The sequence below is a fragment of the Salmo salar genome, chromosome 25 (assembly GCF_965601325.2).
Source record: "Salmo salar chromosome 25, fSalSal1, whole genome shotgun sequence".
NCBI classification, from domain to species: Eukaryota; Metazoa; Chordata; class Actinopteri; order Salmoniformes; family Salmonidae; genus Salmo; species Salmo salar.
In genome coordinates, this window is record NC_138315.1 from 45,391,424 (window position 1) to 45,415,000 (window position 23,577).

General features: G+C 44.4%; 1 protein-coding gene across 2 annotated transcripts in view; it reads left to right on the forward strand.

Moving 5' to 3' along the window:
* Positions 1-23,577, forward strand: part of LOC106586816 (neuronal membrane glycoprotein M6-b) — a 64,947-nt gene that overhangs the window by 14,380 nt on the left and 26,990 nt on the right. The gene's annotated exons all lie outside the window — the stretch shown is intronic.

Consider the following 23,577-nt stretch of genomic DNA (forward strand, 5'->3'; position numbering starts at 1 on the left):
CTGTACTGCCTACGTATGGAACTGTACTGTCTACGTATGGAACTGTACTGCCTACGTATAGAACTGTACTGCCTACGTATAGAACTGTACTGCCTACGTATGGAACTGTACTGCCTACGTATGGGACTGTACTGCCTACGTATGGAACTGTACTGCCTACGTATGGGACTGTACTGATGCGATAGAAATTAGTAAGCATTTCCAGCATAACCTTGAGCTATGGCCAGAATGCGGGTAAACAAATAGCCTACACAGATCATAGAGTATTTAGGGAATAACAGATTATAAATTATGTATAGACTAGAGCATAACATATTATAAAGAATATGTAGGCTAAGGCATAACAGTCACAGATTATGAAGTATATACTCTGGGGCATAACAGATTATAAACTATATAAGCAAGGGCATAACAGATCATTAAGTTTATATAGACAAGAGCATTACAGTCACAGATTATAAAATATTTAGGCTAAGGTATAACAGATTGTAAAGTATATAGACTAGGGCATAAAAGATGAGGCGGCAGGTAGCCTAGTGGTTGGGCCAGTAACCGAAAGGTTGCTAGATCGAATCCCTGAGCTGCCAAGGTAAAAATCTGTCGTTCTGCCCCTGAACAAGGCAGTTAACCCACTGTTCCTAGGCCGTCATTGTAAGTAAGAATTTGTTCTGAACTGACTTGCCTAGTTAAATGAAGGTTAAATAAAAATAAAGAATATAGACTAGGGTATAACAGATTATGTAGTATATAGACTAGGGCATAACTGTCACAGATTATAAAGTGTATAGACTAAGGTATAACAGATTATAAAGTATATAGACTAGGGTATAACAGATAATAAAGTATATAGACTACGGCATAAAAGATGATAAAGTGTATGTATAGGCTATGGCATAACAGATTATATAGTAGGGTACAACTGTCACAGACTATAAAGTATGTAGGCTAGGGCATAACAGAGTATATAGTATATAGACTAGGGTATAACAGATTATATAGTATATAGACTAGGGCATAACTGTCACAGATTATAAAGTATATAGGCTAGGGCATACCAGATTTTATAGTATATAGACTAGGGTATAACAGATTATATAGTAGGGTATAACTGTCACAGATTATAAAATATGTAGGCTAGGGCGTAACAGATTGTATAGTATATAGACTAGGGTGTAACAGATTATATAGTATATAGACTAGGGCATAACTGTCACAGATTATAAAGTATGTAGGCTAGGGCATAACAGATTATATAGTATATAGACTAGGGTATAACAGATTATATAGTATATAGACTAGGGTATAACAGATTATATAGTATATAGACTAGGGTATAACAAATTATATAGTATATAGACTAGGGTACAACAGATTATATAGTATATAGACTAGGGTATAACAGATTATATAGTATATAGACTAGGGTGTAACAGATTATATATTATATAGACTAGGGTATAACAGATTATATAGTATATAGACTATGCTCGTCGAACATCTCATTTCAAAATCATTAATATGTAGTTGGTCCCCATATGCTGCCACAACAGCCTCCACTCTTCTGGGAAGGCTTTCCACTAGATTTTGGAACATTGTTGTGGGCTTCCATTCAGCCATAAGAGCATTAGTGAGGTCGGGCACTGATATTGGGTGATTAGGCCTGGCTCGTAGTCCGCTTTCCAATTCTTCCAAAGGTGTTCGATGGAGTTGAGGTCAGGGCTCGGCCAGTCAAGTTCCTCCACACCGATCTCGACAAAGTATTTCTGTATGGACTTCGCTTTTTGCAGGGGGCATTGTCATGCTGAAACAGGAAAGGGCTTTCCCCAAACTATTGCCACAAAGTTGGAAGCACAGAATCGTCTAGAATGTCATTGTATGCAGTACCGTTAAGATTTCCCTTCACTGGAATTAAGGGGCCTAGCCCAAACCATGAAAAACATCCCCAGACCATAATTCCTCCTCCACCAAACTTTACAGTTGGCTCTATGCATTATGGCAGGTAGTGTTCTCCTGGCATCCGCCAAACCCAGATTCCTCCATCAGACTGCCAGATGGTGAAGTGTGATTTTGCTCTCCAGAGAACACGTTTCCACTGCTCCAGAGGCCAATAGCGGCGAGCTTTACTCCACTCCAGCCGACGCTTGGCATTGCGCATGCTGATTTTTGGCTTGTGTGTGGATGCTCTGCCATCGAAACCCATTTCATGAAGCTCCCAACGAAGAGTTCTTGTGCTGACGTTGCTTCCAGAGGCTGTTTAGAACTCGGTAGTGAGTGTTGCAACCGAGGACCGACGATTTTTACGCATACACGCTTCAGCACTCTGCGGTCCCGTTCTGTGAGCCTGTGTGGCCTACCACTTTGCGGCTGAGTCGTTGTTACTCATAGACGTTTCCACTTAACAATAACAGAACTTACAGTTGACCAGGGAAGCTCTAGCAGGGCAGAAATTTGATGAACTGACTCGTTGGAAAGATGGCTCCCGATTGGCACAGCGGTTTAAGGCACTGCATCTCAGTGCAAGAGGTGTCACTATAGTACCAGGTTTGAATCCAGGCTGCATCACATTGGGCCGTGATTGAGAGTCCCAAACAGCAGCACACAATTGGCCCTGCGTTGTCGGAGTTTGGCCGACTACTGACTTTCCTAGTTAAATAAAGGTTAAATAAGTCAATAAATGACATCCTATAATGGTGCGACGTTGAAAGTCAGTGAGCTCTCCAGTAAGGCCATTCTACCTCCAATGTTTGTGTATGGAGATCGCATGGCTGTGTGCTCGATTTGGTACACTTGTCAGCAACGGGTGTGGCTTTAAAAGGGGTTAAAGGGGTTTCCACAGACCTTTGTTTATATAGTATACCTGTCAACCGAATCCAGGCGGCAGAGATAGGTCTGTACACTTCCAAAAAGGTTATTTGGCTGTCCCCATAAGAGAACCCTTTTTGGTTCCAAGTAGAACCTCTCTGTGGAAAGGGTTCTACATGTAACTCAAAAGGGTTCTACCTGGAACCAAAAGGGTTCTACCTGGAACCAAAAATCAGTCTTCAAAGGGTTCTCCTATGGGGACAGCCAAACAACCCCTTTAGGTTAAAAATAGCACCTTTGTTTCTAAGAGTGTAGGTTGTGACATCATATCCCGTTTTAGTAACCCAGAGACACCAACCATAGAGTCTTTGATCAGGACCAGCCCTCCCTACAGTACTAGACCAGGACCAGAACCAGCCCTCCCTACAGTACTAGGCCAGGACCAGAACCAGCCCTCCCTACAGTACTAGACCAGGACCAGGACCATCCCTCCCTACAGTACTAGACCAGGACCATCCCTCCCTACAGTACTAGGCCAGGACCAGAACCAGCCCTCCCTACAGTACTAGACCAGGACCAGGATCAGCCCTCCCTACAGTACTAGACCAGGACCATCCCTCCCTACAGTACTAGACCAGGACCAGAACCATCCCTCCCTACAGTACTAGACCAGGACCAGGACCAGAACCAGACCAGCCCTCCCTACAGTACTAGACCAGGACCAGGACCATCCCTCCCTACAGTACTAGACCAGGACCAGAACCTTCCCTCCCTACAGTACTAGACCAGGATCAGCCCTCCCTACAGTACTAGACCAGAACCAGCCCTCCCTACAGTACTAGAACAGGACCAGCCCTCCCTACAGTACTAGACCAGGACCAGAACCAGCCCTCCCTACAGTACTAGGCCAGGACCAGAACCAGCCCTCCCTACAGTACTAGGCCAGGACCAGAACCAGCCCTCCCTACAGTACTAGACCAGGACCAGGATCAGCCCTCCCTACAGTACTAGACCAGGACCAGGACCATCCCTCCCTACAGTACTAGACCAGGACCAGAACCAGGACCAGCCCTCCCTACGGTACTAGACCAGGACCAGGACCATCCCTCCCCACAGTACTAGACCAGGACCAGGACCAGCCCTCCCTACAGTCGACCAGGACCAGGACCATCCCTCCCCGCTGCCGGCCGACCAGCCCCCTCGTACTAGACCAGGACCAGGACCACCCCCCCGACTGCCGGCCGGCCCCCTCCCCACAGTACTAGACCAGGACCAGGACCATCCCTCCCTACAGTACTAGACCAGGACCATCCCTCCCTACATTACTAGACCAGGACCAGAACCAGCCCTCCCTACAGTACTAGACCAGGACCAGGACCATCCCTCCCTACAGTACTAGACCAGGACCAAGACCAGTCCTCCCTACAGTACTAGACCAGGACCATCCCTCCCTACAGTACTAGACCAGGACCAGAATCAGCCCTCCCTACAGTACTAGGCCAGGACCAGAACCAGCCCTCCCTACAGTACTAGACCAGGACCAGGATCAGCCCTCCCTACAGTACTAGACCAGGACCATCCCTCCCTACAGTACTAGACCAGGACCAGGACCAGAACCAGACCAGCCCTCCCTACAGTACTAGACCAGGACCAGAACCTTCCCTCCCTACAGTACTAGACCAGGATCAGCCCTCCCTACAGTACTAGACCAGAACCAGCCCTCCCTACAGTACTAGAACAGGACCAGCCCTCCCTACAGTACTAGACCAGGACCAGCCCTCCCTACAGTACTAGACCAGGACCAGAACCAGCCCTCCCTACAGTACTAGACCAGGACCAGAACCAGCCCTCCCTACAGTACTAGACCAGGACCAGGACCATCCCTCCCTACAGTACTAGACCAGGACCAGGACCATCCCTCCCTACAGTACTAGACCAGGACCAGAACCAGCCCTCCCTACAGTACTAGACCAGGACCAAGACCAGTCCCTCCCTACAGTACTAGACCAGGACCAGCCCTCCCTACAGTACTAGACCAGGACCAGGACCATCCCTCCCTACAGTACTAGACCAGGACCAGGACCATCCCTCCCTACAGTACTAGACCAGCCAACCTTCCCTCCCTACAGTACTAGACCAGGATCAGCCCTCCCTACAGTACTAGACCAGGACCATCCCTCCCTACAGTACTAGACCAGGACCAGCCCTCCCTACAGTACTAGACCAGGACCAGCCCTCCCTACAGTACTAGACCAGGACCAGGGAATTAGCCAGTAGGTCAGAGGGTGAGATGGGGGTTAGTGATAGTGTCAGCCACACGCAATTAACAAGATTACTTTCTTTGGATTTGTGTCTCGTGTGGAGCAATAGTCTTTGTATGATACGAGTAGGACACGGAGATGACTGTATCTGTGCAGAGAAAGCTTAAGAAAGCCAGTGGATGTGAAGGAGCCCTAATCTACCACCTTCCATTTGAAAGCATGTGTCTGACACAGATAAATACCAGGCGCCTTTGTTGTGATATTTCTGTCAGCAGGAAGCTACGGTACCTTCAAGGATAGGTCAAGTTAACATTCAGCACACTTCAACATGCTATGGTTCATGTCTGTATTGCGCAGTCAGTATCGTTAATTGTCTTCTGATCTTATTCAAAACCACCGCTTGAACTTCTCCCATGTTGATCCTTCATCTGTTTTGCTTCCAATTTAGTTTAGTTCAGTCTTTATGGAGATATTTTTAAAAAGAGGAGAACTGTTTGACTGTAGTTGGCAGTTAGGGTAGCAGCAGAGTTAAAGTGAGTCCAAATGGTTTAGAGCTTCCAGCTAATCCCCTCCAAGGTCATCTGCAGGGAGCCAGGGAAGCGAGAGAGAGAGAGAGAGAGAGAGAGAGAGAGAGAGAGAGAGAGAGAGAGAGAGAGAGAGAGAGAGAGAGAGAATATATTAGGCTGATTTTGAACACTGGGAGAGTGGGGGTGTAGTGTGGTGAAGGAGGACTATTAAAGAAGGAGTCTGGATGACCAGCCTGTTGGCTATGTGCCCACAGAGCATATTCAACAACTGCACAGATATCTCTTTGTGCTAGCCTCCTTTAGCGCTGCTGCTAAACAACCGTAAGACAAAAGTATCTGGGGTTCCCCCAGTGCAGCGCTGAGAGGTGTTCACCATATGAACAGGCATACTGGCCAGACCCTGGCCATTCATACACAGCCAAAAGGGTACGCTTGAGATGTATCGAGCAGACTTTTAAATGCAAACTAAAGTAACCTCTCAGATTTCCTGTGTGCCTCTTCAGGTCTACATTAAAATGAATACTTTACTGGGATCGGCTCTTCAACGCCCACATACCTGGTGGTGCTACCCTGTGGTATAGCTGTGGATGGATACCGCTTCTGGCATTCTGATGGAATTTGCTAATGGCCCTCTTGAGTGATGTCTGATTAATTTGGCTAGTTTCATGTTAATAAAGATAACTTTGATTTTATTGAAAACTGGAATACACCACAGAAAAGTGATCATTTTCATAGTTTTATATTTATCAAATTCAATCAAGCAAATTCCAACCACAAAATAATGTACAGTTTGCAATGGTTCCGATAAGCAACAGCTAAACAGAGAATAATTAGACCAATGTTGTTATAATTAAATAATAACATATCAAATATACATTCAAGAGATAAATCAGTTAAACTATTCCAAAGGTCATCGTGTACACACATTGCCTAACTCCTTTTAAATCTAGAATATTCTTAGCACATCTTAGATGTTATGTAATGTGTGTACACATGATGATTCAGCCACCGTCAGATCACTGTGATTTTAATGCATGTGACTTGATGGAGCCAGTGTCTTCGCCGTGTTGATCACACCGTTCAGCTCTACAAGGATTTTCCTGTGTAATGAGGGTTCTGAGTCAAGCTCACATTCTACCTCTCATCCTCCAGGGATTGGCTCGATGGGCGTAGACGGCGCCTCTCTCTGCCCTGCAGAGACAGAATTCTAGCTGAGCATTCTGTCCGGATAAAGCGACAGCTGCAGGAAACCCAATAGCTTGTGTGTCCAGGGATCCTGTTTGCTTTGCCGCTCAGACTGTTTGGGGAATGAGAAAGTGGATTAAAAGTTGAAACAACAAAATAGTTTCTCACCCTACACTGCACAGGGACTCATCATGTAGAATGTAGTTTACATTATCTAAATCCATGACTGAGGGTTGAACCTCTCAACACCATCATATGTGAAAAGATAAGCTGGTATAAAGCAATCTATATTATTAGTACAATTTTTATTTTGGCTAAATTATACCAGAAGTGTTTTAACTCTAGCATGTCTGTGGCTCTATGGTTAATAAGACAAAACAGGCTGAGGATTTTGTATCATTCCAGTTAATTTATGAGGAAATGAGAAGTGAAAATATTGAGGACAGTAGGAGGGAGCACTGCAAAGCCCCTGGACTAAGAGGACAGTAGGAGGGAGCACTGCAAAGCCCCTGGACTAAGAGGACAGTAGGAGGGAGCACTGCAAAGCCCCTGGACTAAGAGGACAGTGGAAGGGAGCACTGCAAAGCCCCTGGACTAAGAGGACAGTAGGAGGGAGCACTGCAAAGCCCCTGGACTAAGAGGACAGTAGGAGGGAGCACTGCAAAGCCCCTGGACTAAGAGGACAGTGGAAGGGAGCACTGCAAAGCCCCTGGACTAAGAGGACAGTGGAAGGGAGCACTGCAAAGCCCCTGGACTAAGAGGACAGTGGAAGGGAGCACTGCAAAGCCCCTGGACTAAGAGGACAGTGGAAGGGAGCACTGCAAAGCCCCTGGACTAAGAGGACAGTGGAAGGGAGCACTGCAAAGCCCCTGGACTAAGAGGACAGTGGAAGGGAGCACTGCAAAGCCCCTGGACTAAGAGGACAGTGGAAGGGAGCACTGCAAAGCCCCTGGACTAAGAGGACCGTGGAAGGGAGCACTGCAAAGCCCCTGGACTAAGAGGACAATGGACGGGAGCACTGCAAAGCCCTTGGACTAAGATAATATCAATGAGAAAGAGGCTTCAGGGCCGGGGAGAGGAAATCCCTGAGACCAGGGGAAACTAGGAGAGACTAGGGGAGACTAGGGGAGACTAGGGGAGACCAGGAGAGAGTAGGAGAGACCAAGAGAGACTAGGGGAGACCAGTGGAGAGTAGGGGAGACCAGGGGAGACTAGGGGAGACCAGTGGAGAGTAGGAGAGACCAGGGGAGACTAGGGGAGACCAGTGGAGAGTAGGAGAGACCAGGAGAGACTAGGGGAGACCAGGGGAGACTAGGGGAGACCAGTGGAGAGTAGGAGAGACCAGGAGAGACTAGGGGAGACCAGGGGAGAGTAGGAGAGACCAGGAGAGACTAGGGGACACTAGGGGAGACCAGGGGAAACCAGGAGAGATCAGGGGAGACTAGGGGAGAACAGGAGAGACCAGGAGAGACCAGGGGAGAACAGGACAGACCTGGGGAGATTGGGGAGACCAGGAGAGATCAGGGGAGACCAGGAGAGACCAGGGGAGACTAGGGGAGACCATGAGAGACCAGGAGAGACCAGGGGAGAACAGGACAGACCTGGGGAGATTGGGGAGACCAGGAGAGACCAGGAGAGATCAGGGGAGACCAGGAGAGACCAGGGGAGACTAGGGGAGACCATGAGAGACCAGGGGAGACTAAGGGAGAGGAGTTAGCAGTACACTATGATATTTACACTGTTGCAAAGTCTCAGAAGTTCTTGTATCGAATGACCTCTGCTCTATGAGAAACTAGTGCTGTAACAATAGAGAGGCCACAGCTGAGATGGAGAGCCGCTATCTGGAACATAGGGAGCAATAGGCTTCCTGGTTTACTGTTACCCCAACAGGGTTGGAGCCAATAGAAGAGCTTTGTAGAAGAATAATGGACCTGATTAACAAGATGTACATGAAGTAGGATTCAGTGTTTCTTCTCTCCTCGTGCCGTACGCACTGCTTTATTAACAGAGACTTCAGTGTGTGTGTGTGTGTGTGTGTGTGTGTGTGTGTGTGTGTGTGTGTGTGTCGAGTGTGTACGTCATCTACTTGGCTTGACCAAGTTCAAAGCTGGTTTCAGTCAGGCTAAGGGAAAGCTGTTTATGCCAGCTGGCCAGCTTTTCAGTTGTGGTCAGTTTCTTTTCTCAAAACATTAAAACAAATGTGATGATCTTTAGCCATGTTTTTATATCTTAAGTTTGGATCTTGGCACTGGTATTGAGGGATGACTGTATGTTTTCAGTCTGTGGATCACAACGGGACTGGGGTGAATCTAGTGAGAAATAACATGGCTTCAGGACACAGAGTATGCACTGTCAGATGCATGAGCTGGGCTAATTTTAGGCTGCTCTTCAGGGTGGGAGAAATGCCATTTTGTGCAGAGGACGGGTAGTTGGAATTCAGCTTACAATATATAGTGTCTCTAAAATATTGTCTGTCATTTTTTCATACCAAATGATTTAGAATGCCTGAGAGTACACTAGTTAAAATACTGGTTAAAACACTAGTTGGAACACTTTTTAGAACATTGGTTGAATACTGGTTAGAACACTGGTTAAAATACTGGTTAAAACACAGTTAAAACAGTGGTTAGAACACTGGTTAAAATAGTGGATAAAACACTGTTAAAACACTGGTTAAACACTGGTTAAACACTGGTTAAAACACTGGTTAAAATACTGGTTAAGATACTGGTTAAGATACTGGTTAAAATACTGGTTAAAATACTGGTTAGAACACTGGTTAAAACTGGTTAGAACACTGGTTAAAACTCTGGTTAGAACACTGGTTAAATACTGGTTAGAACACTGGTTAAAACTGGTTAAAACACTGGTTGGAACACTGGATAAAAAACTGGTTAAAATACTGGTTGGAACACTGGTTAGAACACTGGTTAGAACACTGGTTAGAACACTAGTTAGAACACTGGTTAGAACTCTGGTTAGAACACTGGTTAGAACACTGGTTAGAACTCTTGTTAAAATAGTGGTTAGAACTCTGGTTTGAGCACTAGTTAGAACACTGGTTAGAAGACTGGTTAAAAGACTGGTTAAAATACTGGTTAAAATACTGGTTATAACTCTGGTTAAAACACTGGTTAGGACACCGGTTTGAACACTGGTTGGAACACTGGTTAGAACACTGGTTGGAACTCTTGTTAAAATACTGGTTAGAACTCTGGTTGGAACTCTGGTTGGAACTCCGGTTGGAACTCCGGTTAGAAGTCCGGTTGGAACTCTGGTTGGAACTCTGGTTGGAACTCTTGTTAAAATACTGGTTATAGCTCTGGTTAAAACACTGGTTAGAACACTGGTGTAACGCTGGTCGTCTAAAGGGGACCAAGGCGCAGCGTGTAGAGTGCTCATATTTACTTTATTAATGAAACACTTAACAAAAACAACAAAATGACCACCAACAGTTCCGTCAGGTACACTTGACAAAATGGAAAACAACTACCCACACCCACACATGAAAAACAGGCTGCCTAAGTATGGCTTCCAATCAGAGACAATGATAGACAGCTGCCTCTGATTGGAAACCATACCTGGCCAAAACATAGAAAATAAAAACATAGAAATAGAAATCTAGAAAACCCCACATAGAAACAGAAAACCAAAACCACCCAAAACACCCACCTGTCACGCCCTGACCACTCTAATATGGAAAATGACCTCTTACAAGGGTCAGGACATGACAGTACACCCCCCCCCCCCCCCCCCCCCAGACTCCGACTGCACCCAAACAAAACCCAACAAAAACAACCCCAAACACAAAGGGAGGGCAGAGAGGGTGACAAAAGTCTATGGCGGCTCATGTGCTACACCCAGAACCGTCCTCTCCATCCGATCCTCCAGCAACGGAGGTGACTTCGGCTCAGGGCGTAACGCCCATTCCGCCTGCAGATCCCTCCGCCTTCTGTAACACTGGCCTGTGGATCATTATCGGAGGAATCGGACTGTAGATCATTACCAGAAGCTCTGTGCTGTAGACCACTGCTGGAGGTTCTGACCTACAGGCCGCTGCCAAAGGCTCCGGGCTGCAGACCGCCGCCGGAGGCTCCGGACTGAAGAGCGTCGCCGGAGGCTCCGGACGGAAAAGCGTCGCCGGAGGCTCCGGACGGATAAGCGTAGCCGGAGGCTCCGGACTGGGAGGCGTCATAATAGGTTCCGGACTAGTGACCGTTGTTGCTGGCTCCATGCCATGGATCGTCTCTACAGGTTCCGCGCCAAGGATCATCACTGAACGGCTTCTTACCATGAATTATCTCTACAGGTGCCGGGCCATGGATTATTCCTACAGGCTTCGTGCCATGGTTTATCCCTACAGGCTCCGGACCATTTATAATCCCTCCAGGCTTTTTGCCAAGGATTATTTCTTCAGGTTCCGGGCCATGGATTACCTCTTCAGGCTTCGTGCCATGGAATATCCCTACAGGCTCCGGGCCATGTATCATCACTAGAGGCTTAGTGCCATGGATCATCTCTACAGGCGTCGGACCATCGATTATCACTGGAGGCTTTGTACGTGGAGCAGGAACCGGTCTCACCGGACTGGGGAGACGCACTGAGGACCGAGTGCTCAAAGCAGGCACCGGCCGTAAAGGGTTATGGATGCGCACTGGAGGGAGAGTGTGAAGAAGAGGCAGGCACATGCTTACCACAAAAAGCACGGGGAGTTGACTCAGGCCTCATCCCTGGCCCAGCCAAACTACCCGTGTGCCCCCCCAAAAAATGTTTTGGGGCTGCCTCTCATTTTTCCCAGGTAGGCTCCGATATCTATCGATTACCTGGCCCCAAGTCCAGTTCCTCCTCTCCATCCACTCCGTATGTGACCAGGTGTCCATTTCAGCCCGGGCACGCCGCTTGATCCAGTCATGGTGGGTAGTTCTGTAACGCGGGTCGTCTAAAGGGGACCAAGGCGCAGCGTGTAGAGTGCTCATATTTACTTTATTAATGAAACACTTAACAAAAACAACAAAATGACCACCAACAGTTCCGTCAGGTACACTTGACAAAATGGAAAACAACTACCCACACCCACACATGAAAAACAGGCTGCCTAAGTATGGCTTCCAATCAGAGACAACGATAGACAGCTGCCCACCCAAAACACCCACCTGTCACGCCCTGACCACTCTACTATGGAAAATTACCTCTTACAAGGGTCAGGACGTGACAACTGGTTAGGACACTGGTTAGAACACTGGTTAGAACTCTGGTTAGAACACTGGTTTGAACACTAGTTAGAACACTGGTTTGAACACTGGTTTTAACACTAGTTAGAACTCTGGTTAGAACACTGGTTAGAACACTGGTTAAAATACTGGTTAGAACTCTGGTTAGAATTCTGGTTAGAACATTGGTTAAAATACTGGTTGGAACACTGGTTTGAACACTGGTTAGAACTCTGGTTAGAACACTGGTTAAAATACTGGTTGGAACACTGGTTTGAACACTGGTTAGAACTCTGGTTAGAACACTGCTTAAAATAATGGTTGGAACTCTGGTTTGAACACTGGTTAGAACTCTGGTTAGAACACTGGTTAGATCTCTGGTTAGAACACTGGTTAAAACACTGGTTAAAACACTGGTTATAACTCTGGTTTGAATACTGGTTTGAACACTGCTTAGAACTCTGGTTGAAATACTGGTTAGAACACTGGTTAGAACACTGTTAGATGTTATAATGTACACAGGAGAAGTTTTTAGGTACAGTACAGAAGCCCCAAACTTTTTTTGTGATCAAGTTTTCATACATGTTTGTTTAACAGCACAAAAACCACAAACCAACAGACATTACACAAATCCCCCCCACCTTCCCACCCAATTCTTAATTAGGGCCCAATACTATTTCTTAATCTTATGACACGTCTGACCCTATATTCACTTAGTCCGAATTTAATAAAAGATAACATCTGGTTGGTGCCCCAGGCCAGCAGCTTCCACTGTCCCCTGTGGACATCACATCTGTAAAGGGGGGAAATGTCAAGTTCAGGTTGCAGCAGCAGGTTTTTGTCCTTCCAGGATACAAAGCTCAGAGCTCCCAGAGCCGGGTTATAAGGGGGGCTGCGTGGCAGAACAAAGCATTAAAGTGAGCTGCCCATCACCTCCTCTTTTGCCATAGCGCCACAGATGAATGTTGACACTCCTTTAGCTGGGGGGGGGGGGAGAGAGAGAGAGAGAGAGAGAGAGAGAGAGAGAGAGATCTTGTCTCTGTGTTTCATTATGTCTCCATTGTGTGTGTGTTTCTGTGTGCATGTGTGATAAGCAGCTGTATAAAATAGCTGTTCAGACATAGTGTTATTCACCATCATAGCAGCTGTAGTGTGGGAACTTCTGGGAAGTGATTGTAGTCTCATTAGAAACTTTTGGGACACAAGCAAAGCAATATTCTTAGAGGATACTATCTTAACAATGAGCAATAAGAAAACATATTTTTGACCTTAATACAATACAGGCATATATGAAACGTAAAACATGAGCATAGCATGCATTATATTTCCTTTGACAACTGCATGTATTGGCCATACTGTATGATCCATGCTAACTTATTAATAACGAATACCATAATGAATTCCTTGGAGCAGCTGTAGTTTCTAATGAATATTCATGTAAAGACACAGTTGATTTCTCAGGTCTGAGGTTATTCACATGACTGTGTGCCTCTCATAGCCAGAAGGACATTTAGATGTGCTGAGAGAGACGGGAGAAAGCAACGTAAAGAGGACATGAAAACAAACAGTATTCAAGAGTCAAGTAACACAGTATTATTCACACAAAGGAGACACAGTAGATGTCTTCTGTCTTCTCTGGTCTCTTCTCTTTTCTCTCTCCTGTCCTCTCTTCTCTGTCTGCTCTCTTCTCTGTCTGCTCTCTTCTCTGTCTGCTCTCTTCTCTGTCTTCTCTCTTCTCTTTTCTCAATCTTCTCTCTTCTCTCCTCTCTCTCTTCTGTCTTCTCTCTCTTCTCTGTCTGCTCTCTTCTCTGTCTTCTCTCTTCTCTTTTCTCAATCTTCTCTCTTCTCTCCTCTCTCTCTTCTGTCTTCTCTCTCTTCTCTGTCTGCTCTCTTCTCTGTCTGCTCTCTTCTCTGTCTTCTCTCTTCTCTTTTCTCAATCTTCTCTCTTCTGTCTTCTCTCTCTTCTCTGTCTGCTCTCTTATCTGTCTGCTCTCTTATCTGTCTGCTCTCTTATCTGTCTGCTCTCTTATCTGTCTGCTCTCTTCTCTGTCTTCTCTCTTCTCTGTCTTCTCTCTTCTCTGTCTTCTCTCTTCTCTGTCTGCTCTCCCCTCTGTCTGCTCTCTTCTCTGTCTTCTCTCTTCTCTTTTCTCTATCTTCTCTCTTCTCTTTTCTCTATCTTCTCTCTTCTCTCCTCTCTCTCTTCTGTCTTCTCTCTCTTCACTCTCTACTCTCTTCTCGCTCTTCTCTCTCCTCCCTTCTCTTTTCTCTCTCCTGTCCTCTCTTCTCTGTCTGCTCTCTTCTCTGTCTGCTCTCTTCTCTGTCTTCTCTCTTCTCTCCTCTCTCTCTTCTGTCTTCTCTCTCTTCTCTGTCTGCTCTCTTCTCTGTCTGCTCTCTTCTCTGTCTTCTCTCTTCTCTTTTCTCAATCTTCTCTCTTCTCTCCTCTCTCTCTTCTGTCTTCTCTCTCTTCTCTGTCTTCTCTCTTCTCTGTCTTCTCTCTTCTCTGTCTTCTCTCTTCTCTGTCTTCTCTCTTCTCTGTCTGCTCTCTTCTCTGTCTGCTCTCTTCTCTGTCTGCTCTCTTCTCTGTCTGCTCTCTTCTCTTTTCTCTATCTTCTCTCTTCTCTCCTCTCTCCTGTCTTCTCTCTCTTCACTCTCTACTCTCTTCTTGCTCTTCTCTCTCCTCTCTTCTCTCTTCTCTCTCTTCACTCTCTACTCTCTTCACTCTCTTCACTCTTCTCTCTCTTCTCTCTTTACTCTCTACTCTGTCTTCTCTCCTCTCTTGACTCTCTACTCTGTCTTCTCTCTCTTCTCTCTTCTCTATCTTCTCTCTCCTTTCTCTTCTCTCTTCTCTCTTTTCACTCTCTACTCTGTCTTCTCTCTCTCCTCTCTTTTCTCTCTCTTCTCTCTCTCCTCTCTCTACTCTCTCTTCCCTCTTCTCTCTCTACTGTCTTCTTTATCTTCTCTCTCTTCTCTCTTCTGTCTTTTCTCTCTTCTATCTATTCTCTCTCTTCTCTGTCTTCTCTGGAATGATAGATCAGCAGGTGCAATTTCAGTTTATGACCATTATCGTTTGTCATCACTAAGACTGAGAGCTTCATTGGCAGGGCTGTGATGTGTGAATGTGCTCCTCTCTTCCTCTGAGAGATAGAGAGATAGACACAGTGGGGAATGGAGAGGATAGATTGAATCACATTAGAGGGATATCTTCTCCACAGGGAGCTCGCTGACTCTCTAATGTCTTTACCAAAGAACAGTCTTGACACACACAGAACATACACCTGGAAACAGCTTCTGGGAAAGGGTAGATCTAGCCTGGTGGTCCATTCTGTTTGTGCTTTCGTCACTGACAACGATAGAAGATTTGCTACTGTACAGTATAGGACCAGGCTAGGATGGAGCTGTTACTCTGTTAGGGGAGCTGTTACAAGAGCCTCCCTCCCCAGTTTAAATAACTCCCAGAACTTTCTGGAGGAGATGGAATATGGGCTTACTGAGCAGAGAAAAGAACCCATGGCTCGCCTGTGGAGTGGAACATTTCATTCCAAATACTGCTATTAGTGGCTTCTTTTATTCCAGAAGAATTATTGAATCAGCTGAATTTGCCCATAGAGATGTGTTTTGTATTAGTGAATGAGCTGCATTTACCCATAGAGATGTGTTTTGTGTTGTTGAATGAGCTGCATTTACCCATAGAGATGTGTTTTGTGTTGTTGAATGAGCTGCATTTACCCATAGAGATGTGTTTTGTGTTGTTGAATGAGCTGCATTTACCCATAGAGATGTGTTTTGTGTTGTTGAATGAGCTGCATTTACCCATAGAGATGTGTTTTGTGTTGTTGAATGAGCTGCATTTACCCATAGAGATGTGTTTTGTATTAGTGAATGAGCTGCATTTACCCATAGAGATGTGTTTTGTATTGTTGAACAAGCTGCATTTACCCATATAGATGTGTTTGAATTGTTGAATGAGCTGCATTTACCCATAGAGATGTGTTTGAATTGTTGAATGAGCTGCATTTACCCATAGAGATGTGTTTGAATTGTTGAATGAGCTGCATTTACCCATAGAGATGTGTTTTGTATTGTTGAATGAGCTGCATTTACCCATAGAGATGTGTTTGTATTGTTGAACGAGCTGCATTTACCCATAGAGATGTGTTTGTATTGTTGAACGAGCTGCATTTACCCATAGAGATGTGTTTGTATTGTTGAACGAGCTGCATTTACCCATAGAGATGTGTTTGTATTGTTGAACGAGCTGCATTTACCCATAGAGATGTGTTTGTATTGTTGAACGAGCTGCATTTACCCATAGAGATGTGTTTGTATTGTTGAACGAGCTGCATTTACCCATAGAGATGTGTTTGTATTGTTGAACGAGCTGCATTTACCCATAGAGATGTGTTTTCTATTGATTTACAACTAACATTTTTCTAGTAGCTAATATTGTCTGGGGAAATTTGAGAGTCTTGCTGTTTGGGATTCTTTTAAAACTACCCCCATACGTCCAACTGGAGCTCTGTGTGAGTAGTATGGTCTCTGTGTAAGTATTATGGTCTCTGTGTATGTAGTATGGTCTCTGTGTAAGTATTATGGTCTCTGTGTAAGTAGTGTGGTCTCTGTGTATGTAGTATGGTCTCTGTGTAAGTATTATGGTCTCTGTGTAAGTAGTATGGTCTCTGTGTAAGTAGTATGGTCTCTGTGTAAGTAGTATGGTCTCTGTGTAAGTAGTATGGTCTCTGTGTATGTAGTATGGTCTGTATAAGTAGTATGGTCTCTGTGTAAGTATTATGGTCTCTGTGTATGTAGTATGGTCTCTGTGTAAGTAGTATGGTCTCTGTGTATGTAGTATGGTCTGTGTGAGTAGTATGGTCTGTGTGAGTAGTATGGTCTCTGTGTAAGTAGTATGGTCTCTGTGTATGTAGTATGGTCTCTGTGTAAGTAGTATGGTCTCTGTGTATGTAGTATGGTCTGTGTGAGTAGTATGGTCTCTGTGTAAGTAGTATGGTCTCTGTGTATGTAGTATGGTCTGTGTAAGTAGTATGGTCTCTGTGTAAGTAGTATGGTCTCTGTGTAAGTAGTGTGGTCTCTGTGTAAGTAGTATGGTCTCTGTGTATGTAGTATGGTCTCTGTGTAAGTAGTATGGTCTCTGTGTAAGTAGTATGGTCTCTGTGTGAGTAGTATGGTCTCTGTGTAAGTAGTATGGTCTCTGTGTATGTAGTATGGTCTGTGTGAGTAGTATGGTCTCTGTGTAAGTAGTATGGTCTCTGTGTAAGTAGTGTGGTCTCTGTGTATGTAGTATGGTCTCTGTGTAAGTAGTATGGTCTCTGTGTGAGTAGTATGGTCTCTGTGTAAGTAGTATGGTCTGTGTGAGTAGTATGGTCTCTGTGTAAGTAGTATGGTCTCTGTGTAAGTAGTGTGGTCTCTGTGTATGTAGTATGGTCTCTGTGTAAGTAGTATGGTCTCTGTGTAAGTAGTATGGTCTCTGTGTGAGTAGTATGGTCTCTGTGTAAGTAGTATGGTCTGTGTGAGTAGTATGGTCTCTGTGTAAGTAGTATGGTCTCTGTGTGAGTAGTATGGTCTCTGTGTAAGTAGTATGGTCTCTGTGTGAGTAGTATGGTCTCTGTGTAAGTAATGTGGTCTCTGTGTAAGTAGTATGGTCTCTGTGTAAGTAGTATGGTCTCTGTGTAAGTAGTATGGTCTCTGTGTAAGTAGTATGGTCTCTGTGTATGTAGTATGGTCTCTGTCTATGTAGTATGGTCTCTGTGTAAGTAGTATGGTCTCTGTGTAAGTATTATGGTCTCTGTGTAAGTAGTGTGGTCTCTGTCTAAGTAGTATGGTCTCTGTGTAAGTAGTATGGTCTCTGTGCTTTGAACTGGATCTTGGAGAGCTACATGCATTCCTCAATACTTCCTTATTGACTTGATCAGTTTGTCTTTTACCAGAAAGACTCAGGAGCCTTGTCCAGACCAGAGGTGCACGATAAACATCCTCTTTTCACTTTGAGTACAGAATAGAAAATTGTCTTATATTCCACTGAAGAAGGGCAACAGGCCTATGGACTTCGAAAAGGAGCCAAAACACATGGTACAATTCTACCTGGAAACAACTGCATTAGACCAACGTTCGCTATACTGCCTCTCATAAAGTTTTTTTGTTTATATACACACAGTTGTAACCCAGCCTTGTCCTGGTGCCAGCGTTAAAGTGAAGACACCAAAGGTCTTGAGGCTTTCATCCTCTTGGATATCTGCTTCCTGCCTTCCTGTCAAGCCTGATGGCAGTTTCCAAGGTGGAACAGACAGGAAGCCAGGGTAATATGAAGCATCTGGTGCTGCTCACCGCAGCCAATCCCACAGGCCTACAGGAAGTGCCAGCAATGGGAGTGTGAAGTCAGATGAGAGGGGAAACATGGCTGCCAGGCATCCCCCAGAGTGGTTTCTCTCCTTCTCCGCCTCCTTCTTCTTCCAAACCCAAATGACAGCAACACAAACGTGTAATTAGGGATGCGCTGAGTCAGAGGTCTGAGGGATATTTGGCCAAACACTGTGGAAAGAATGTCGACCAGATCAGAGAGTACAACACAAGGGATGGCTGGCACCAACATCAAACCCAGAGAACTAGTCACTTCAGTTGATTTGGGTTCTTACTTTTCAAAGAGAAGGTATGGTACTAGCTTAAATGAAGAGAGCTAAGGTTCGCTAAGAGACATAACTTTCCAACACAACCAACAAGTGGACTAATAGGCTAATGGAGTTAGCACAAAGGCCAATGTGTTGGTATGTGTGAATAGACTCATGATGCACCGCACATTAACCCTATGGTTTATTACCAAAGAGGTTGTAGTCCAGACTGAGTGACAATATATCAAACTGTGGCCCCTAAAGTGCCCCTTCAACCAGTCGAAGGAGTTTGGACATACTACATGTGTTTTTGATCAGCATTCAAAGGCTGCTAGCTTGAGGTGTAAACAACGTGAATGTTGTGTAGGTCATTTATTGTTCAAGTGAACTTTAGACCCCTCGTTTAATCCTTTACTGCCCATCCAGCATCATTTCATTCCAAATTCACAGTTTGTTAGGTTTTCTTTGCAAATCCATGGATGCAATAATTGTAGTTTATGAAGTTGTTTACCAAAATACTTTCACAAATCAGTCATAATTGCATGTCAGTTTTGCTGTAAACTCACATTTCTTCATAAGGGAAGAGGTAATCAATGGTTTTAAACTATGATTTTATTTATATTATGTCCTTGCAGGAGCGAGTTCTACAGATCACCCTGTTGCAGGAGAACATTCCTGCAATGCAGGACATTTGAAATGGTTCTGTGTGGCTCAGTTGGTGGAGCATGGTGTTTGCAACACCAGGGTTGTGGGTTTGATTCCCATGGGGGACCAGTACGGAGAAGAAAAAAAAAATGTATGAAATGTATGCATTCACTACTGTAAGTCGCTCTGGATAAGAGTGTCTGCTAAATGACTAAAATGTAAATGTCTAGTGTATTTCAGGTTTTTGAAGTTTGGAATTGAAAAATCTATCAACCACTAAAACAATGTCCATTAATTATAATCCACATAAAAATTCACATTTCCTGTGGCTGCAGGATTATTTTCCTGCTGTACAAACTGGCTCAAAGGAAGATCCTACATCTGGACATGTGTCCAGATGTAGGATCTGGCCTTTTGGTCTGACATGGCAAAACAGAAGTATTAGGCTCATTACTGACAGAAAGCCCATTGTGGTTTCATCTCCCTACATGAATCCCTCTGTAATGAGGACAGTTATTCTTTAATGGCATATCCAGTTTTGCAGCAAAATAAAAAAGCATTCATTTCCGCAGAGGAGGTAAGTTCAAGAGCCTCAGACGGTCCATCAAAGCATTAGAACAAGGACTGGGCAACATTAGCTAGACTCCTGGGGTTATTTCCAAGCATAAGAGTTGAATAATGCTACCTTAAAGACCTTAGAAATGTCTGCTTTACTTGGACATGTGGAATGCATTTTTTTCATGGGTTTGGCCCAATCGTCTGTACTGCACACTAGGCCAACTATGAGCACTAGGTTGAGACGGATACTTTCTCCAGATAGATATTCAGTAACTACAGGGCCAAAATGCTATTTGTGTCAAGCTAAATATTTGTTCCATTCCATCATTACATTTCAACTGCTCTGGTTCTTGTTTACCCACATATTGTAAATGGGTCAACAGACAACAGAATGGAATGCATCATGGATTTGAGGACCAGTGCTTTCGTGAACAAATCAATGACATCATGGATGGTGCAGCACGCTAGCCATAAAGTCAGAAATACTGAGCATGTTGACCTGTGAAGTCCATCCCACAAAGTGGGTCAACACAGTCTCTCTGTGTTGACCCACCTAAGCTTGCTTCATGATTTACTGGCATGTCTACCAAAATGCCTTAGTTTGAGTATTTCCCCACATAACTCATAATTCAACTTTATTTCTCTCTGTCTGTCATAAAAGAGGGACAGGATGTTCACAACTTAATTTCTTAGTCCATATTTCATGATAACATCCTCAGGATTAGTTACTTCAATTTACAACTCCACCTCAGCCCTTATGTGACACAGTGGGGCATCAGTGTCATCCTCGCTAATGTGTTCGCTTGGCAGTTCTCGCAAACTATTTCATTGGATAATGAAGTTCTCCATAATGCCAAGCCTCACATGAATCACTTATATCAATTAGTATCAATCACATCCAAATCTTTATATCATCCCACATCTACAATACTATGAGATTTAGCTCATGTTAAATTAGCTTTAGATGTAGTTGGCCTTACTCAGTCTGTTTCTCCCCCTCATATGATGACGTAAACTCTTAAAATGATTAATGAAAAAACTTTGCTTGTTTGTTGTTGTGAGATCCCTGCTATGTTCACTTTCCTTACCCCTGAGGCTCTCCTCTCCTCTCCTCTCCCACTGCTCCCCATCCTCTCTGGGGGGCGGGGAGGATCCTTGAGAAGACCCCACTTGAGCAGCACTCCAGCAGCAGGACTCCCAACTCAAAGACCAATTTCTCATTAGGATGCTTTAGAACTAGTCTCCCCATGCAGACCCAACCACTTCAGACAAACACAGCACACAGCCAAGACTCCTGTCTGTCTGTCTGTCTGTCTGTCTGTCTGTCTGTCTGTCTGTCTGTCTGTCTGTCTGTCTGTCTGTCTGTCTGTCTGTCTGTCTGTCTGTCTGTCTGTCTGTCTGTCTGTCTGTCTGTCTGTCTGTCTGTCTGTCTGTCTGTCTATTTCTGTCTGTCTCTGGTCATCTCTCTTGTTGTCTGTTTGTCTACCTCTCTCCGTGTCTGGCTGTCCATCTATCTGTCCCTCTGATTCTATCTCTATCTGTCCCTCTGTTTCTATCTCTATCTGTCCTTCTGTTTCTATCTCTATCTGTCTCTCTGTTTCTATCTGTCCCTCTGTTTCTATCTCTATCTGTCCCTCTGTTTCTATCTCTATCTTTCCCTCTGTTTCTATCTATGTCTCTCTGTTTCTATCTGTCCCTCTGTTTCTATCTCTATCTGTCCCTCTGTTTCTATCTCTATCTGTCCCTCTGTTTCTATCTATGTCTCTCTGTTTCTATCTGTCCCTCTGTTTCTATCTCTATCTGTCACTTTGTTTCTATCTATGTCTCTCTGTTTCTATCTGTCCCTCTGTTTCTATCTCTATCTGTCACTTTGTTTCTATCTATGTCTCTCTGTTTCTATCTGTCCCTCTGTTTATATCTCTATCTGTCCCTCTGTTTCTATCTCTATCTGTCACTTTGTTTCTATCTATGTCTCTCTGTTTCTATCTGTCCCTCTGTTTCTATCTCTATCTGTCCCTCTGTTTCTATCTCTATCTGTCCCTCTGTTTCTATCTATGTCTCTCTGTTTCTATCTATGTCTCTCTGTTTCTATCTGTCCCTCTGTTTCTATCTATGTCTCTCTGTTTCTATCTGTCCCTCTGTTTCTATCTGTCCCTCTGTTTCTATCTATGTCTCTATGTCTCTCTGTTTCTATCTGTCCCTCTGTTTCTATCTCTATCTGTCCCTCTGTTTCTATCTATGTCTCTCTGTTTCTATCTGTCCCTCTGTTTCTATCTCTATCTGTCACTTTGTTTCTATCTATGTCTCTCTGTTTCTATCTGTCCCTCTGTTTCTATCTCTATCTGTCACTTTGTTTCTATCTATGTCTCTCTGTTTCTATCTGTCCCTCTGTTTCTATCTGTCCCTCTGTTTCTATCTCTATCTGTCCCTCTGTTTCTATCTCTATCTGTCCCTCTGTTTCTATCTCTATATGTCCATCTGTTTCTATCTATGTCTCTCTGTTTCTATCTGTCCCTCTGTTTCTATCTATGTCTCTCTGTTTCTATCTGTCCCTCTGTTTCTATCTGTCCCTCTGTTTCTATCTATGTCTCTATGTCTCTCTATCTCTATCTGTCCCTCTGTTTCTATCTCCATCTGTCCCTCTGTTTCTATCTCTATCTGTCCCTCTGTTTCTATCTGTCCCTCTGTTTCTATCTATGTCCCTCTGTTTCTATCTCTATCTGTCCCTCTGTTTCTATCTGTCCCTCTGTTTCTATCTATGTCCCTCTGTTTCTATCTCTATCTGTCCCTCTGTTTCTATCTCTATCTGTCCCTCTGTTTCTATCTATGTCCCTCTGTTTCTATCTGTCCCTCTGTTTCTATCTATGTCTCTCTGTTTCTATCTGTCCCTCTGTTTCTATCTGTCCCTCTGTTTCTATCTGTCTCTCTGTTTCTATCTGTCCCTCTGTTTCTATCTGTCCCTCTGTTTCTATCTCTATCTGTCCCTCTGTTTCTATCTCTATCTGTACCTCTGTTTCTATCTCTATCTGTCCCTCTGTTTCTATCTCTATCTGTCCCTCTGATTCTATCTCTATCTGTCCCTCTGTTTCTATTTGTCCCTCTGTTTCTATCTGTCCCTCTGTTTCTATCTGTCCCTCTGTTTCTATCTGTCCCTCTGTTTCTATCTCTATCTGTCCCTCTGTTTCTATCTCTATCTATGTCCCTCTGTTTCTACCTCTATCTGTCTCTTTGTTTCTATCTCTATCTGTCCCTCTGATTCTATTTGTCCCTCTGTTTCGATCTGTCCCTCTGTTTCTATCTCTCTCTATCTCTATCTGTCCCTCTGTTTCTATCTGTCTCTATCTCTATCTGTCCCTCTATCTGTCCCTTTGTTTCTATCTCTATCTGTCCCTCTGTTTCTATCTATGTCCCTCTGTTTCTATCTCTATCTGTCCCTCTGTTTCTATCTGTCCCTCTGTTTCTACCTCTATCTGTCTCTTTGTTTCTATCTCTATCTGTCCCTCTGATTCTATTTGTCCCTCTGTTTCGATCTGTCCCTCTGTTTCTATCTCTCTCTATCTCTATCTGTCCCTCTGTTTCTATCTGTCTCTATCTCTATCTGTCCCTCTATCTGTCCCTTTGTTTCTATCTCTATCTGTCTCTTTGTTTCTATCTCTATCTGTCCATCTATTTCTCTGCAGACTCTATTTCTCCCTCATCATTTCAGGCGTCTTTTTTTCATACTCTCCCTCACCTCTCTCTGTCTCCTTCTATTTCCCAATGTCTCTAC